This window comes from Podarcis melisellensis, assembly GCF_964234715.1.
Source record: "Podarcis melisellensis genome assembly, contig: HAP1_SCAFFOLD_104, whole genome shotgun sequence".
NCBI lineage: Eukaryota > Metazoa > Chordata > Lepidosauria > Squamata > Lacertidae > Podarcis > Podarcis melisellensis.
In genome coordinates, this window is record NW_028113093.1 from 194,665 (window position 1) to 211,297 (window position 16,633).

Genomic DNA, 16,633 nt, shown 5'->3' on the forward strand with positions numbered 1-16,633 from the left:
CCTCTTCTGGCTGTCAAAGCCTTGACGATATGCGCTGCTGCCTCCACCTCTTCTGGCTGTCAAAGCCTCGACTACCTGTGATGTTGCCTATGCCTCTGCTGGCTGTCAAAGCCTCGACGATATGCGCTGCTGCCTCTTCCTTTTCTGGCTGTCAAAGCCTTGATGACCTGCACTGCTGCCTCCGCCTCTTCTGGCTGTCAAAGCCTCGACGACGTGTGCTGCTGCCTATGCCTCTTCTGGCTGTCAAAGCCTCGACGACCTGTGCTGCTGCCTATGCCTCTTCTGGCTGTCAAAGCCTAGACAACCTGCGCTGCTGCCTCAGCCTCTTCTGGCTGTCAAAACCACAATGACCTGTCCTCCTGCCGCTGCCCTGTATGGCTGTCAAAGACTCGACGAACTGCGCTGACGCCGTTGACCCTTATGGCTGTCATAGCCACGACAATCTGCTTTGCTGCCTCTGCCTCTTCTGGCTGTCAAAGCCTCGACGACCTGCGCTGCTGCCTCCGCCTCTTCTGGCTGTCAAAGCCTCGACGACCTGTGCTGCTGCCTATGCCTCTTCTGGCTGTCAAAGCCTTGATGACCTGCACTGCTGCCTCCGCCTCTTCCGGCTGTCAAAACCACAATGACCTGTGCTGCTGCCGCTGCCCTGTATGGCTGTCAAAGACTCGACGATCTGCGCTGCTGCCGCTGACCCTTATGGCTGTCAAACCCTGGACGACCTGCGCTGCTGCCTCCCCCTCTTCTGGCTGTCAAAGCCTCGACGACCTGCGCTGCTGCCTCCCCCTCTTCTGGCTGTCAAAGCCTCGACGACCTTTGCTGCTGCCTCTTCCTCTTCTGCCTCCGGCTTTTCTGGCTGTAAAAGCCTCGACGAACTGCGCTGCTGCCTCTTTCTCTTCTTGCTATCAAAGCCATTGTCGCTGTCAAAGCCATTGTGGCTATCAAAACCACAATGACCTCTTGTAGCTGTCAAAGCCTCGACGATATGCGCTGCTGCCTCTGCCTCTTGTGGCTGTCAGAGTCTCGACGACCTGTGCTGCTGCCTATGCCTCTTCTGGCTGTCAAAGCCTCGACGACCTGTGCTGCTGCCTATGGCTCTTCTGGCTGTCAAAGCCTCGACGACCTGCGCTGCTGCCTCCTCCTCTTCTGGCTGTCAAAGCCTTGACGACCTGCGCTGCTGCCTCCCCCTCTTCTGGCTGTCAAAGCCTCGACGACCTGCGCTGCTGCCTCCCCCTCTTCTGGCTGTAAAAGCCTCGACGACCTTTGCTGCTGCCTCTTCATCTTCTGCCTATGAAAGCCTTGATGAACTCTGCTGCTGCCTCCGCCTCTTCTGGCTTTCAAAGACTCGACGACCTGCGCTGCTGCCGCTGACCCTTATGACTTTCAAAGCCTCGACGATATGTGCTGCTGCCTCTTCCTTTTCTGGCTGTCAAAGCCTTGATGACCTGCACTGCTGCCTCCGCCTCTTCTGGCTGTCAAAGCCTCGACAACCTGCGCTGCTGCCTCCGCCTCTTCTGGCTGTCAAAACCACAATGACCTGCGCTGCTGGCCCTGCCCTGTATAGCTGTCAAAGACTCGACGACCTGCGCTGATGCCTCTTCCTTTTCTGGCTGTCAAAGCCTTGATTACCTGCGCTGCTGCCTCTGACACTTCTGGCTGTCAAAGCCTCGACGACCTGCGCTGCTGCCGCTGACCCTTATGACTTTCAAAGCCTTGACGATATGTGCTGCTGCCTCCACCTCTTCTGGCTGTCAAAGTCTGGACTACCTGTGCTACTGCATATGCCTCTTCTGGCTGTCAAAGCCTCGACTACCTGTGGTGCTGCCTATGCCTGTTCTGGCTGTCAAAGCCTCGACGATATGCGCTGCTGCCTCTTCCTTTTCTGGCTGTCAAAGCCTTGATGACCTGCACTGCTGCCTCCGCCTCTTCTGGCTGTCAAAGCCTCGACGACCTGTGCTGCTGCCTATGCCTCTTCTGGCTGTCAAAGCCTAGACAACCTGCGCTGCTGCCTCCGCCTCTTCTGGCTGTCAAAACCACAATGACCTGTGCTCCTGCCGCTGTCCTGTATGGCTGTCAAAGACTCGACGAACTGCGCTGACGCCGCTGACCCTTATGGCTGTCAAAGCCACGACAATCTGCTTTGCTGCCTCTGCCTCTTCTGGCTGTCAAAGCCTCAACGACCTTTGCTGCTGCCTCTTCCTCTTCTGGCTATGAAAGCCTCGATGAACTGTGCTGCTGCCTCCGCCTCTTCTGGCTGTCAAAGACTCGACGACCTGCGCTGCTGCCACCGCCTCTTCTGGCTGTCAAAGCCTCGACGACCTGCGCTGCTGCCGCTGAACCTTATGACTTTCAAAGCCTCGACGATAGGTGCTGCTGCCTCCACCTCCTCTGGCTGTCAAAGCCTTGACGATATGCGCTGCTGCCTCCACCTCTTCTGGCTGTCAAAGCCTCGACTACCTGTGCTGCTGCCTATGCCTATTCTGGCTGTCAAAGCCTCGACGATATGCGCTGCTGCCTCTTCCTTTTCTGGCTGTCAAAGCCTTGATGACCTGCACTGCTGCCTCCGCCTCTTCTGGCTGTCAAAGCCTCGACGACCTGTGCTGCTGCCTATGCCTCTTCTGGCTGTCAAAGCCTCGACGACCTGCGCTGCTGCCTCCTCCTCTTCTGGCTGTCAAAGCCTTGACGACCTGCGCTGCTGCCTCCCCCTCTTCTGGCTGTCAAAGCCTCGACGACCTGCGCTGCTGCCTCCTCCTCCTCTGGCTGTCAAAGCCTCGATGACCTGTGCTGCTGCTGCCCTGTATGGCTGTCAAAGCCTCGACGACCTGCGCTTCTGCCTCTTCCTTTTCTGGCTTTCATAGCCTTGATGACCTGCGCTGCTGCCTCTTCCTTTTCTGGCTGTCAAAGCCTCAATGACCTGTGCTGCCGCCGCTGCCTCTTCTGGTTTCAAAGCCTCAATGACCTGTGCTGCTGCCTCCGCCTCTTGTAGTTGTCAAAGCCTTGATGACATGTGCTGCTGCCTCCGCCTTTTCTGGCTGTAAAAGCCTCGACGACCTGCGCTGCTGCCTCTTCCTCTTCTTGCTATCAAAGCCATTGTGGCTGTCAAAGCCATTGTGGCTATCAAAACCACAATGACCTCTTGTAGCTGTCAAAGCCTCGACGATATGCGCTGCTGCCTCCGCCTCTTGTGGCTGTCAAAGTCTCGACGACCTGTGCTGCTGCCTATGCCTCTTCTGGCTGTCAAAGCCTCGACGACCTGTGCTGCTGCCTATGGCTCTTCTGGCTGTCAAAGCCTCAACGACCTGCGCTGCTGCCTCCCCCTCTTCTGGCGCTCAAAGCCTCGACGACCTTTGCTGCTGCCTCTTCCTCTTCTGCCTATGAAAGCCTTGATGAACTGTGCTGCTGCCTCCGCCTCTTCTGGCTGTCAAAGACTCGACGACCTGCGCTGCTGCCGCTGACCCTTATGACTGTCAAAGCCTCGACGACCTGCGCTGCTGCCGCTGACCCTTATGACTTTCAAAGCCTCGACGATATGTGCTGCTGCCTCCACCTCTTCTGGCTGTCAAAGCCTTGACGATATGCGCTGCTGCCTCCACCTCTTCTGGCTGTCAAAGCCTCGACTACCTGTGCTGCTGCCTATGCCTATTCTGGCTGTTAAAACCTCGACGATATGCGCTGCTGCCTCTTCCTTTTCTGGCTGTCAAAGCCTTGATGACCTGCACTGCTGCCTCCGCCTCTTCTGGCTGTCAAAGCCTCGACGACCTGTGCTGCTGCCTATGCCTCTTCTGGCTGTCAAAGCCTCGACTACCTGTGCTGCTGCCTATGCCTCTTCTGGCTGTCAAAGCCTCGACGACCTGTGCTGCTGCCTCCGCCTCTTCTGCCTGTCAAAGCGTTGAAGACCTGTGCTGCTGCCTCCGCCTCTTCTGGCTGTCAAAGCCTTGAAGACCTGTGCTGCTGCCTATGCCTCTTCTGGCTGTCAAAGCCTCCACGACCTGCGTTCCTGCCGCCGCCTCTTCCGGCTGTCAAAGCCACAATGACCTGTGCTGCTGCCGCTGCCCTGTATGGCTGTCAAAGACTCGACGACCTGCACTGCTGCCTCCCCCTCTTCTGGCTGTCAAAGCCTCGACGACCTTTGCTGCTGCCTCTTCCTCTTCTGGGTATGAAAGAATCGATGAACTGTGCTGCTGCCTCCGCCTCTTCTGGCTGTCAAAGACTCGACGACCTGCGCTGCTGCCTCCGCCTCTTCTGGCTGTCAAAGCCTCGACGACCTGCGCTGCTGCCGCTGACCCTTATGACTTTCAAAGCCTTGACGATATGTGCTGCTGCCTCCACCTCTTCTGGCTGTCAAATTCTCGACTACCTGTGCTGCTGCATACCTCTTCTGGTTGTCAAAGCCTCCACTACCTGTGCTGCTGCCTATGCCTATTCTGGCTGTCAAAGCATCGACGATATGCGCTGCTGCCTCTTCCTTTTCTGGCTGTCAAAGCCTTGATGACCTGCACTGCTGCCTCCGCCTCTTCTGGCTGACAAAGCCTCGACGACCTGTGCTGCTGCCTATGCCTCTTCTGGCTGTCATAGCCTCGACAACCTGCGCTGCTGCCTCCGCCTCTTCTGGCTGTCAAAACCACAATGACCTGTGCTCCTGCCGCTGCCCTGTATGGCTGTCAAAGACTCGACGACCTGCGCTGCTGCCTATGCCTCTTCTGGCTGTCAAAGCCTCGACGACCTGCGCTGCTGCCTCCGCCTCTTCTGGCTGTCAAAGCCTCGACGACCTGTGCTGCTGCCTATGCCTCTTCTGGCTGTCAAAGCCTCGACGACCTGCGCCGCTGCCGCCTCTTCCGGCTGTCAAAACCACAATGACCTGTTCTGCTGCCGCTGCCCTGTATGGCTGTCAAAGACTCGACGATCTGCGCTACTGCCGCTGACCCTTATGGCTGTCAAAGCCTTGACGACCTGCGCTGCTGCCACTAACCCTTATGGCTGTCAAAGCCTTGACGACCTGCGCTGCTGCCTCTGCCTCTTCTGGCTGTCAAAGGCTCGACGACCTGCGCTGCTGCCTCCCTCTCTTCTGGCGCTCAAAGCCTCGATGACCTTTGCTGCTGCCTCTTCCTCTTCTGCCTATGAAAGCCTTGATGAACTGTGCTGCTGCCTCCGCCTCTTCTGGCTGTCAAAGACTCGACGACCTGCGCTGCTGCCGCTGACCCTTATGACTGTCAAAGCCTCGACGACCTGCGCTGCTGCCGCTGACCCTTATGACTTTCAAAGCCTCGACGATATGTGCTGCTGCCTCCACCTCTTCTGGCTGTCAAAGCCTTGACGATATGCGCTGCTGCCTCCACCTCTTCTGGCTGTCAAAGCCTCGACTACCTGTGATGTTGCCTATGCCTCTGCTGGCTGTCAAAGCCTCGACGATATGCGCTGCTGCCTCTTCCTTTTCTGGCTGTCAAAGCCTTGATGACCTGCACTGCTGCCTCCGCCTCTTCTGGCTGTCAAAGCCTCGACGACGTGTGCTGCTGCCTATGCCTCTTCTGGCTGTCAAAGCCTCGACGACCTGTGCTGCTGCCTATGCCTCTTCTGGCTGTCAAAACCACAATGACCTGTCCTCCTGCCGCTGCCCTGTATGGCTGTCAAAGACTCGACGAACTGCGCTGACGCCGTTGACCCTTATGGCTGTCATAGCCACGACAATCTGCTTTGCTGCCTCTGCCTCTTCTGGCTGTCAAAGCCTCGACGACCTGCGCTGCTGCCTCCGCCTCTTCTGGCTGTCAAAGCCTCGACGACCTGTGCTGCTGCCTATGCCTCTTCTGGCTGTCAAAGCCTTGATGACCTGCACTGCTGCCTCCGCCTCTTCCGGCTGTCAAAACCACAATGACCTGTGCTGCTGCCGCTGCCCTGTATGGCTGTCAAAGACTCGACGATCTGCGCTGCTGCCGCTGACCCTTATGGCTGTCAAACCCTGGACGACCTGCGCTGCTGCCTCCCCCTCTTCTGGCTGTCAAAGCCTCGACGACCTGCGCTGCTGCCTCCCCCTCTTCTGGCTGTCAAAGCCTCGACGACCTTTGCTGCTGCCTCTTCCTCTTCTGCCTCCGGCTTTTCTGGCTGTAAAAGCCTCGACGAACTGCGCTGCTGCCTCTTTCTCTTCTTGCTATCAAAGCCATTGTCGCTGTCAAAGCCATTGTGGCTATCAAAACCACAATGACCTCTTGTAGCTGTCAAAGCCTCGACGATATGCGCTGCTGCCTCTGCCTCTTGTGGCTGTCAGAGTCTCGACGACCTGTGCTGCTGCCTATGCCTCTTCTGGCTGTCAAAGCCTCGACGACCTGTGCTGCTGCCTATGGCTCTTCTGGCTGTCAAAGCCTCGACGACCTGCGCTGCTGCCTCCTCCTCTTCTGGCTGTCAAAGCCTTGACGACCTGCGCTGCTGCCTCCCCCTCTTCTGGCTGTCAAAGCCTCGACGACCTGCGCTGCTGCCTCCCCCTCTTCTGGCTGTAAAAGCCTCGACGACCTTTGCTGCTGCCTCTTCATCTTCTGCCTATGAAAGCCTTGATGAACTCTGCTGCTGCCTCCGCCTCTTCTGGCTTTCAAAGACTCGACGACCTGCGCTGCTGCCGCTGACCCTTATGACTTTCAAAGCCTCGACGATATGTGCTGCTGCCTCTTCCTTTTCTGGCTGTCAAAGCCTTGATGACCTGCACTGCTGCCTCCGCCTCTTCTGGCTGTCAAAGCCTCGACAACCTGCGCTGCTGCCTCCGCCTCTTCTGGCTGTCAAAACCACAATGACCTGCGCTGCTGGCCCTGCCCTGTATAGCTGTCAAAGACTCGACGACCTGCGCTGATGCCTCTTCCTTTTCTGGCTGTCAAAGCCTTGATTACCTGCGCTGCTGCCTCTGACACTTCTGGCTGTCAAAGCCTCGACGACCTGCGCTGCTGCCGCTGACCCTTATGACTTTCAAAGCCTTGACGATATGTGCTGCTGCCTCCACCTCTTCTGGCTGTCAAAGTCTGGACTACCTGTGCTACTGCATATGCCTCTTCTGGCTGTCAAAGCCTCGACTACCTGTGGTGCTGCCTATGCCTGTTCTGGCTGTCAAAGCCTCGACGATATGCGCTGCTGCCTCTTCCTTTTCTGGCTGTCAAAGCCTTGATGACCTGCACTGCTGCCTCCGCCTCTTCTGGCTGTCAAAGCCTCGACGACCTGTGCTGCTGCCTATGCCTCTTCTGGCTGTCAAAGCCTAGACAACCTGCGCTGCTGCCTCCGCCTCTTCTGGCTGTCAAAACCACAATGACCTGTGCTCCTGCCGCTGTCCTGTATGGCTGTCAAAGACTCGACGAACTGCGCTGACGCCGCTGACCCTTATGGCTGTCAAAGCCACGACAATCTGCTTTGCTGCCTCTGCCTCTTCTGGCTGTCAAAGCCTCAACGACCTTTGCTGCTGCCTCTTCCTCTTCTGGCTATGAAAGCCTCGATGAACTGTGCTGCTGCCTCCGCCTCTTCTGGCTGTCAAAGACTCGACGACCTGCGCTGCTGCCACCGCCTCTTCTGGCTGTCAAAGCCTCGACGACCTGCGCTGCTGCCGCTGAACCTTATGACTTTCAAAGCCTCGACGATAGGTGCTGCTGCCTCCACCTCCTCTGGCTGTCAAAGCCTTGACGATATGCGCTGCTGCCTCCACCTCTTCTGGCTGTCAAAGCCTCGACTACCTGTGCTGCTGCCTATGCCTATTCTGGCTGTCAAAGCCTCGACGATATACGCTGCTGCCTCCCCCTCTTCTGGCTGTCAAAGCCTTGATGACCTGCACTGCTGCCTCCGCCTCTTCTGGCTGTCAAAGCCTCGACGACCTGTGCTGCTGCCTATGGCTCTTCTGGCTGTCAAAGCCTCGACGACCTGCGCTGCTGCCTCCTCCTCTTCTGGCTGTCAAAGCCTTGACGACCTGCGCTGCTGCCTCCCCCTCTTCTGGCTGTCAAAGCCTCGACGACCTGCGCTGCTGCCTCCTCCTCCTCTGGCTGTCAAAGCCTCGATGACCTGTGCTGCTGCTGCCCTGTATGGCTGTCAAAGCCTCGACGACCTGCGCTTCTGCCTCTTCCTTTTCTGGCTTTCATAGCCTTGATGACCTGCGCTGCTGCCTCTTCCTTTTCTGGCTGTCAAAGCCTCAATGACCTGTGCTGCCGCCGCTGCCTCTTCTGGTTTCAAAGCCTCAATGACCTGTGCTGCTGCCTCCGCCTCTTGTAGTTGTCAAAGCCTTGATGACATGTGCTGCTGCCTCCGCCTTTTCTGGCTGTAAAAGCCTCGACGACCTGCGCTGCTGCCTCTTCCTCTTCTTGCTATCAAAGCCATTGTGGCTGTCAAAGCCATTGTGGCTATCAAAACCACAATGACCTCTTGTAGCTGTCAAAGCCTCGACGATATGCGCTGCTGCCTCCGCCTCTTGTGGCTGTCAAAGTCTCGACGACCTGTGCTGCTGCCTATGCCTCTTCTGGCTGTCAAAGCCTCGACGACCTGTGCTGCTGCCTATGGCTCTTCTGGCTGTCAAAGCCTCAACGACCTGCGCTGCTGCCTCCCCCTCTTCTGGCGCTCAAAGCCTCGACGACCTTTGCTGCTGCCTCTTCCTCTTCTGCCTATGAAAGCCTTGATGAACTGTGCTGCTGCCTCCGCCTCTTCTGGCTGTCAAAGACTCGACGACCTGCGCTGCTGCCGCTGACCCTTATGACTGTCAAAGCCTCGACGACCTGCGCTGCTGCCGCTGACCCTTATGACTTTCAAAGCCTCGACGATATGTGCTGCTGCCTCCACCTCTTCTGGCTGTCAAAGCCTTGACGATATGCGCTGCTGCCTCCACCTCTTCTGGCTGTCAAAGCCTCGACTACCTGTGCTGCTGCCTATGCCTATTCTGGCTGTTAAAACCTCGACGATATGCGCTGCTGCCTCTTCCTTTTCTGGCTGTCAAAGCCTTGATGACCTGCACTGCTGCCTCCGCCTCTTCTGGCTGTCAAAGCCTCGACGACCTGTGCTGCTGCCTATGCCTCTTCTGGCTGTCAAAGCCTCGACTACCTGTGCTGCTGCCTATGCCTCTTCTGGCTGTCAAAGCCTCGACGACCTGTGCTGCTGCCTCCGCCTCTTCTGCCTGTCAAAGCGTTGAAGACCTGTGCTGCTGCCTCCGCCTCTTCTGGCTGTCAAAGCCTTGAAGACCTGTGCTGCTGCCTATGCCTCTTCTGGCTGTCAAAGCCTCCACGACCTGCGTTCCTGCCGCCGCCTCTTCCGGCTGTCAAAGCCACAATGACCTGTGCTGCTGCCGCTGCCCTGTATGGCTGTCAAAGACTCGACGACCTGCACTGCTGCCTCCCCCTCTTCTGGCTGTCAAAGCCTCGACGACCTTTGCTGCTGCCTCTTCCTCTTCTGGGTATGAAAGAATCGATGAACTGTGCTGCTGCCTCCGCCTCTTCTGGCTGTCAAAGACTCGACGACCTGCGCTGCTGCCTCCGCCTCTTCTGGCTGTCAAAGCCTCGACGACCTGCGCTGCTGCCGCTGACCCTTATGACTTTCAAAGCCTTGACGATATGTGCTGCTGCCTCCACCTCTTCTGGCTGTCAAATTCTCGACTACCTGTGCTGCTGCATACCTCTTCTGGTTGTCAAAGCCTCCACTACCTGTGCTGCTGCCTATGCCTATTCTGGCTGTCAAAGCATCGACGATATGCGCTGCTGCCTCTTCCTTTTCTGGCTGTCAAAGCCTTGATGACCTGCACTGCTGCCTCCGCCTCTTCTGGCTGACAAAGCCTCGACGACCTGTGCTGCTGCCTATGCCTCTTCTGGCTGTCATAGCCTCGACAACCTGCGCTGCTGCCTCCGCCTCTTCTGGCTGTCAAAACCACAATGACCTGTGCTCCTGCCGCTGCCCTGTATGGCTGTCAAAGACTCGACGACCTGCGCTGCTGCCTATGCCTCTTCTGGCTGTCAAAGCCTCGACGACCTGCGCTGCTGCCTCCGCCTCTTCTGGCTGTCAAAGCCTCGACGACCTGTGCTGCTGCCTATGCCTCTTCTGGCTGTCAAAGCCTCGACGACCTGCGCCGCTGCCGCCTCTTCCGGCTGTCAAAACCACAATGACCTGTTCTGCTGCCGCTGCCCTGTATGGCTGTCAAAGACTCGACGATCTGCGCTACTGCCGCTGACCCTTATGGCTGTCAAAGCCTTGACGACCTGCGCTGCTGCCACTAACCCTTATGGCTGTCAAAGCCTTGACGACCTGCGCTGCTGCCTCTGCCTCTTCTGGCTGTCAAAGGCTCGACGACCTGCGCTGCTGCCTCCCCCTCTTCTGGCGCTCAAAGCCTCGACGACCTTTGCTGCTGCCTCTTCCTCTTCTGCCTATGAAAGCCTTGATGAACTGTGCTGCTGCCTCCGCCTCTTCTGGCTGTCAAAGACTCGACGACCTGCGCTGCTGCCGCTGACCCTTATGACTGTCAAAGCCTCGACGACCTGCGCTGCTGCCGCTGACCCTTATGACTTTCAAAGCCTCGACGATATGTGCTGCTGCCTCCACCTCTTCTGGCTGTCAAAGCCTTGACGATATGCGCTGCTGCCTCCACCTCTTCTGGCTGTCAAAGCCTCGACTACCTGTGATGTTGCCTATGCCTCTGCTGGCTGTCAAAGCCTCGACGATATGCGCTGCTGCCTCTTCCTTTTCTGGCTGTCAAAGCCTTGATGACCTGCACTGCTGCCTCCGCCTCTTCTGGCTGTCAAAGCCTCGACGACGTGTGCTGCTGCCTATGCCTCTTCTGGCTGTCAAAGCCTCGACGACCTGTGCTGCTGCCTATGCCTCTTCTGGCTGTCAAAGCCTAGACAACCTGCGCTGCTGCCTCAGCCTCTTCTGGCTGTCAAAACCACAATGACCTGTCCTCCTGCCGCTGCCCTGTATGGCTGTCAAAGACTCGACGAACTGCGCTGACGCCGTTGACCCTTATGGCTGTCATAGCCACGACAATCTGCTTTGCTGCCTCTGCCTCTTCTGGCTGTCAAAGCCTCGACGACCTGCGCTGCTGCCTCCGCCTCTTCTGGCTGTCAAAGCCTCGACGACCTGTGCTGCTGCCTATGCCTCTTCTGGCTGTCAAAGCCTTGATGACCTGCACTGCTGCCTCCGCCTCTTCCGGCTGTCAAAACCACAATGACCTGTGCTGCTGCCGCTGCCCTGTATGGCTGTCAAAGACTCGACGATCTGCGCTGCTGCCGCTGACCCTTATGGCTGTCAAACCCTGGACGACCTGCGCTGCTGCCTCCCCCTCTTCTGGCTGTCAAAGCCTCGACGACCTGCGCTGCTGCCTCCCCCTCTTCTGGCTGTCAAAGCCTCGACGACCTTTGCTGCTGCCTCTTCCTCTTCTGCCTCCGGCTTTTCTGGCTGTAAAAGCCTCGACGAACTGCGCTGCTGCCTCTTTCTCTTCTTGCTATCAAAGCCATTGTCGCTGTCAAAGCCATTGTGGCTATCAAAACCACAATGACCTCTTGTAGCTGTCAAAGCCTCGACGATATGCGCTGCTGCCTCTGCCTCTTGTGGCTGTCAGAGTCTCGACGACCTGTGCTGCTGCCTATGCCTCTTCTGGCTGTCAAAGCCTCGACGACCTGTGCTGCTGCCTATGGCTCTTCTGGCTGTCAAAGCCTCGACGACCTGCGCTGCTGCCTCCTCCTCTTCTGGCTGTCAAAGCCTTGACGACCTGCGCTGCTGCCTCCCCCTCTTCTGGCTGTCAAAGCCTCGACGACCTGCGCTGCTGCCTCCCCCTCTTCTGGCTGTAAAAGCCTCGACGACCTTTGCTGCTGCCTCTTCATCTTCTGCCTATGAAAGCCTTGATGAACTCTGCTGCTGCCTCCGCCTCTTCTGGCTTTCAAAGACTCGACGACCTGCGCTGCTGCCGCTGACCCTTATGACTTTCAAAGCCTCGACGATATGTGCTGCTGCCTCTTCCTTTTCTGGCTGTCAAAGCCTTGATGACCTGCACTGCTGCCTCCGCCTCTTCTGGCTGTCAAAGCCTCGACAACCTGCGCTGCTGCCTCCGCCTCTTCTGGCTGTCAAAACCACAATGACCTGCGCTGCTGGCCCTGCCCTGTATAGCTGTCAAAGACTCGACGACCTGCGCTGATGCCTCTTCCTTTTCTGGCTGTCAAAGCCTTGATTACCTGCGCTGCTGCCTCTGACACTTCTGGCTGTCAAAGCCTCGACAACCTGCGCTGCTGCCGCTGACCCTTATGACTTTCAAAGCCTTGACGATATGTGCTGCTGCCTCCACCTCTTCTGGCTGTCAAAGTCTGGACTACCTGTGCTGCTGCATATGCCTCTTCTGGCTGTCAAAGCCTCGACTACCTGTGGTGCTGCCTATGCCTATTCTGGCTGTCAAAGCCTCGACGATATGCGCTGCTGCCTCTTCCTTTTCTGGCTGTCAAAGCCTTGATGACCTGCACTGCTGCCTCCGCCTCTTCTGGCTGTCAAAGCCTCGACGACCTGTGCTGCTGCCTATGCCTCTTCTGGCTGTCAAAGCCTAGACAACCTGCGCTGCTGCCTCCGCCTCTTCTGGCTGTCAAAACCACAATGACCTGTGCTCCTGCCGCTGTCCTGTATGGCTGTCAAAGACTCGACGAACTGCGCTGACGCCGCTGACCCTTATGGCTGTCAAAGCCACGACAATCTGCTTTGCTGCCTCTGCCTCTTCTGGCTGTCAAAGCCTCAACGACCTTTGCTGCTGCCTCTTCCTCTTCTGGCTATGAAAGCCTCGATGAACTGTGCTGCTGCCTCCGCCTCTTCTGGCTGTCAAAGACTCGACGACCTGCGCTGCTGCCACCGCCTCTTCTGGCTGTCAAAGCCTCGACGACCTGCGCTGCTGCCGCTGAACCTTATGACTTTCAAAGCCTCGACGATAGGTGCTGCTGCCTCCACCTCCTCTGGCTGTCAAAGCCTTGACGATATGCGCTGCTGCCTCCACCTCTTCTGGCTGTCAAAGCCTCGACTACCTGTGCTGCTGCCTATGCCTATTCTGGCTGTCAAAGCCTCGACGATATGCGCTGCTGCCTCCCCCTCTTCTGGCTGTCAAAGCCTTGATGACCTGCACTGCTGCCTCCGCCTCTTCTGGCTGTCAAAGCCTCGACGACCTGTGCTGCTGCCTATGGCTCTTCTGGCTGTCAAAGCCTCGACGACCTGCGCTGCTGCCTCCTCCTCTTCTGGCTGTCAAAGCCTTGACGACCTGCGCTGCTGCCTCCCCCTCTTCTGGCTGTCAAAGCCTCGACGACCTGCGCTGCTGCCTCCTCCTCCTCTGGCTGTCAAAGCCTCGATGACCTGTGCTGCTGCTGCCCTGTATGGCTGTCAAAGCCTCGACGACCTGCGCTTCTGCCTCTTCCTTTTCTGGCTTTCATAGCCTTGATGACCTGCGCTGCTGCCTCTTCCTTTTCTGGCTGTCAAAGCCTCAATGACCTGTGCTGCCGCCGCTGCCTCTTCTGGTTTCAAAGCCTCAATGACCTGTGCTGCTGCCTCCGCCTCTTGTAGTTGTCAAAGCCTTGATGACATGTGCTGCTGCCTCCGCCTTTTCTGGCTGTAAAAGCCTCGACGACCTGCGCTGCTGCCTCTTCCTCTTCTTGCTATCAAAGCCATTGTGGCTGTCAAAGCCATTGTGGCTATCAAAACCACAATGACCTCTTGTAGCTGTCAAAGCCTCGACGATATGCGCTGCTGCCTCCGCCTCTTGTGGCTGTCAAAGTCTCGACGACCTGTGCTGCTGCCTATGCCTCTTCTGGCTGTCAAAGCCTCGACGACCTGTGCTGCTGCCTATGGCTCTTCTGGCTGTCAAAGCCTCAACGACCTGCGCTGCTGCCTCCCCCTCTTCTGGCTGTCAAAGCCTCGACGACCTTTGCTGCTGCCTCTTCCTCTTCTGCCTATGAAAGCCTTGATGAACTGTGCTGCTGCCTCCGCCTCTTCTGGCTGTCAAAGACTCGACGACCTGCGCTGCTGCCGCTGACCCTTATGACTGTCAACGCCTCGACGACCTGCGCTGCTGCAGCTGACCCTTATGACTTTCAAAGCCTCGACGATATGCGCTGCTGCCTCTTCCTTTTCTGGCTGTCAAAGCCTTGATGACCTGCACTGCTGCCTCCGCCTCTTCTGGCTGTCAAAGCCTCGACGACCTGTGCTGCTGCCTATGCCTCTTCTGGCTGTCAAAGCCTAGACAACCTGCGCTGCTGCCTCCGCCTCTTCTGGCTGTCAAAACCACAATGACCTGTGCTCCTGCCGCTGCCCTGTATGGCTGTCAAAGACTCGACGAACTGCGCTGATGCCGCTGACGCTTATGGCTGTCAAAGCCACGACAATCTGCTTTGCTGCCTCTGCCTCTTCTGGCTGTCACAGCCTTGACGACCTGTGCTGCTGCCTATGCCTCTTCTGGCTGTCAAAGCCTCGACGACCTGCGCTGCTGCCTCCGCCTCTTCTGGCTGTCAAAACGACAATGACCTGCGCTGCTGGCCCTGCCCTGTATGGCTGTCAAAGACTCGACGACCTGCGCTGCTGCCTCTTCCTTTTCTGGCAGTCAAAGCCTTGATGACCTGCGCTGCTGCCTCTGACTCTTCTGGCTGTCAAAGCCTCAACAACCTGTTCTGCTGTCTATGGCTCTTCTGGCTGTCAAAGCTTCGACGACCTGCGCTGCTGCCTCCTCCTCTTCTGGCTGTCAAAGCCTCTACGACCTGTGCTGCTGCCGCTGCTCTGTATGGCTGTCAAAGCCTCGACGACCTGCGCTTCTGCCTCTTCCTTTTCTGGCTTTCATAGCCTTGATGACCTGCGCTGCTGCCTCCTCCTCCTCTGGCTGTCAAAGCCTCGATGACCTGTGCTGCTGCTGCCCTGTATGGCTGTCAAAGCCTCGACGACCTGCGCTTCTGCCTCTTCCTTTTCTGGCTTTCATAGCCTTGATGACCTGCGCTGCTGCCTCCTCCTTTTCTGGCTGTCAAAGCCTCAATGACCTGTGCTGCCGCCGCTGCCTCTTCTGGCTTTCAAAGCCTCAATGACCTGTGCTGCTGCCTTTGTAGCTGTCAAAGCCTTGATGACCTGTGCTGCTGCCTCCGCCTTTTCTGGCTGTAAAAGCCTCGACGACCTGCGCTGCTGCCTCTTCCTCTTCTTGCTATCAAAGCCATTGTGGCTGTCAAAGCCATTGTGGCTATCAAAACCACAATGACCTCTTGTAGCTGTCAAAGCCTCGACGATATGCGCTGCTGCCTCCGCCTCTTGTGGCTGTCAAAGTCTCGACGACCTGTGCTGCTGCCTATGCCTCTTCTGGCTGTCAAAGCCTCGACTACCTGTGCTGCTGCCTATGGCTCTTCTGGCTGTCAAAGCCTCAACGACCTGCGCTGCTGCCTCCTCCTCTTCTGGCTGTCAAAGCCTCGACGACCTTTGCTGCTGCCTCTTCCTCTTCTGCCTATGAAAGCCTTGATGAACTGTGCTGCTGCCTCCGCCTCTTCTGGCTGTCAAAGACTCGACGACCTGCGCTGCTGCCGCTGACCCTTATGACTGTCAAAGCCTCGACGACCTGCGCTGCTGCCGCTGACCCTTATGACTTTCAAAGCCTTGACGATATGTGCTGCTGCCTCCACCTCTTCTGGCTGTCAAAGCCTTGACGATATGCGCTGCTGCCTCCACCTCTTCTGGCTGTCAAAGCCTCGACTACCTGTGCTGCTGCCTATGCCTCTTCTGGCTGTCAAAACCTTGACGATATGCGCTGCTGCCTCTTCCTTTTCTGGCTGACAAAGCCTTGATGACCTGCACTGCTGCCTCCGCCTCTTCTGGCTGTCAAAGCCTCGATGACCTGTGCTGCTGCCTATGCCTCTTCTGGCTGTCAAAGCCTAGACAACCTGCGCTGCTGCCTCCGCCTCTTCTGGCTGTCAAAACCACAATGACCTGTGCTCCTGCCGCTGCCCTGTATGGCTGTCAAAGACTCGACGATCTGCGCTGCTGCCTCTGACCCTTATGGCTGTCAAAGCCTCGACGACCTGCGCTGCTGCCACTAACCCTTATGGCTGTCAAAGCCTTGACGACCTGCGCTGCTGCCTCCCCCTCTTCTGGCTGTCAAAGCCTCGACGACCTGCGCTGCTCCCTCCCCCTCTTCTAGCTGTCAAAGCCTCGACGACCTTTGCTCCTGCCTCTTCCTCTTCTGCCTATGAAAGTCTTGAAAAACTGTGCTGCTGCCTCTGCCTCTTCTGGCTGTCACAGCCTTGACGACCTGTGCTGCTGCCTATGCCTCTTCTGGCTGTCAAAGCCTCGACGACCTGCGCTGCTGCCTCCGCCTCTTCTGGCTGTCAAAACGACAATGACCTGCGCTGCTGGCCCTGCCCTGTATGGCTGTCAAAGACTCGACGACCTGCGCTGCTGCCTCTTCCTTTTCTGGCAGTCAAAGCCTTGATGACCTGCGCTGCTGCCTCTGACTCTTCTGGCTGTCAAAGCCTCAACAACCTGTGCTGCTGCCTATGGCTCTTCTGGCTGTCAAAGCTTCGACGACCTGCGCTGCTGCCTCCTCCTCTTCTGGCTGTCAAAGCCTCTACGACCTGTGCTGCTGCCGCTGCTCTGTATGGCTGTCAAAGCCTCGACGACCTGCGCTTCTGCCTCTTCCTTTTCTGGCTTTCATAGCCTTGAT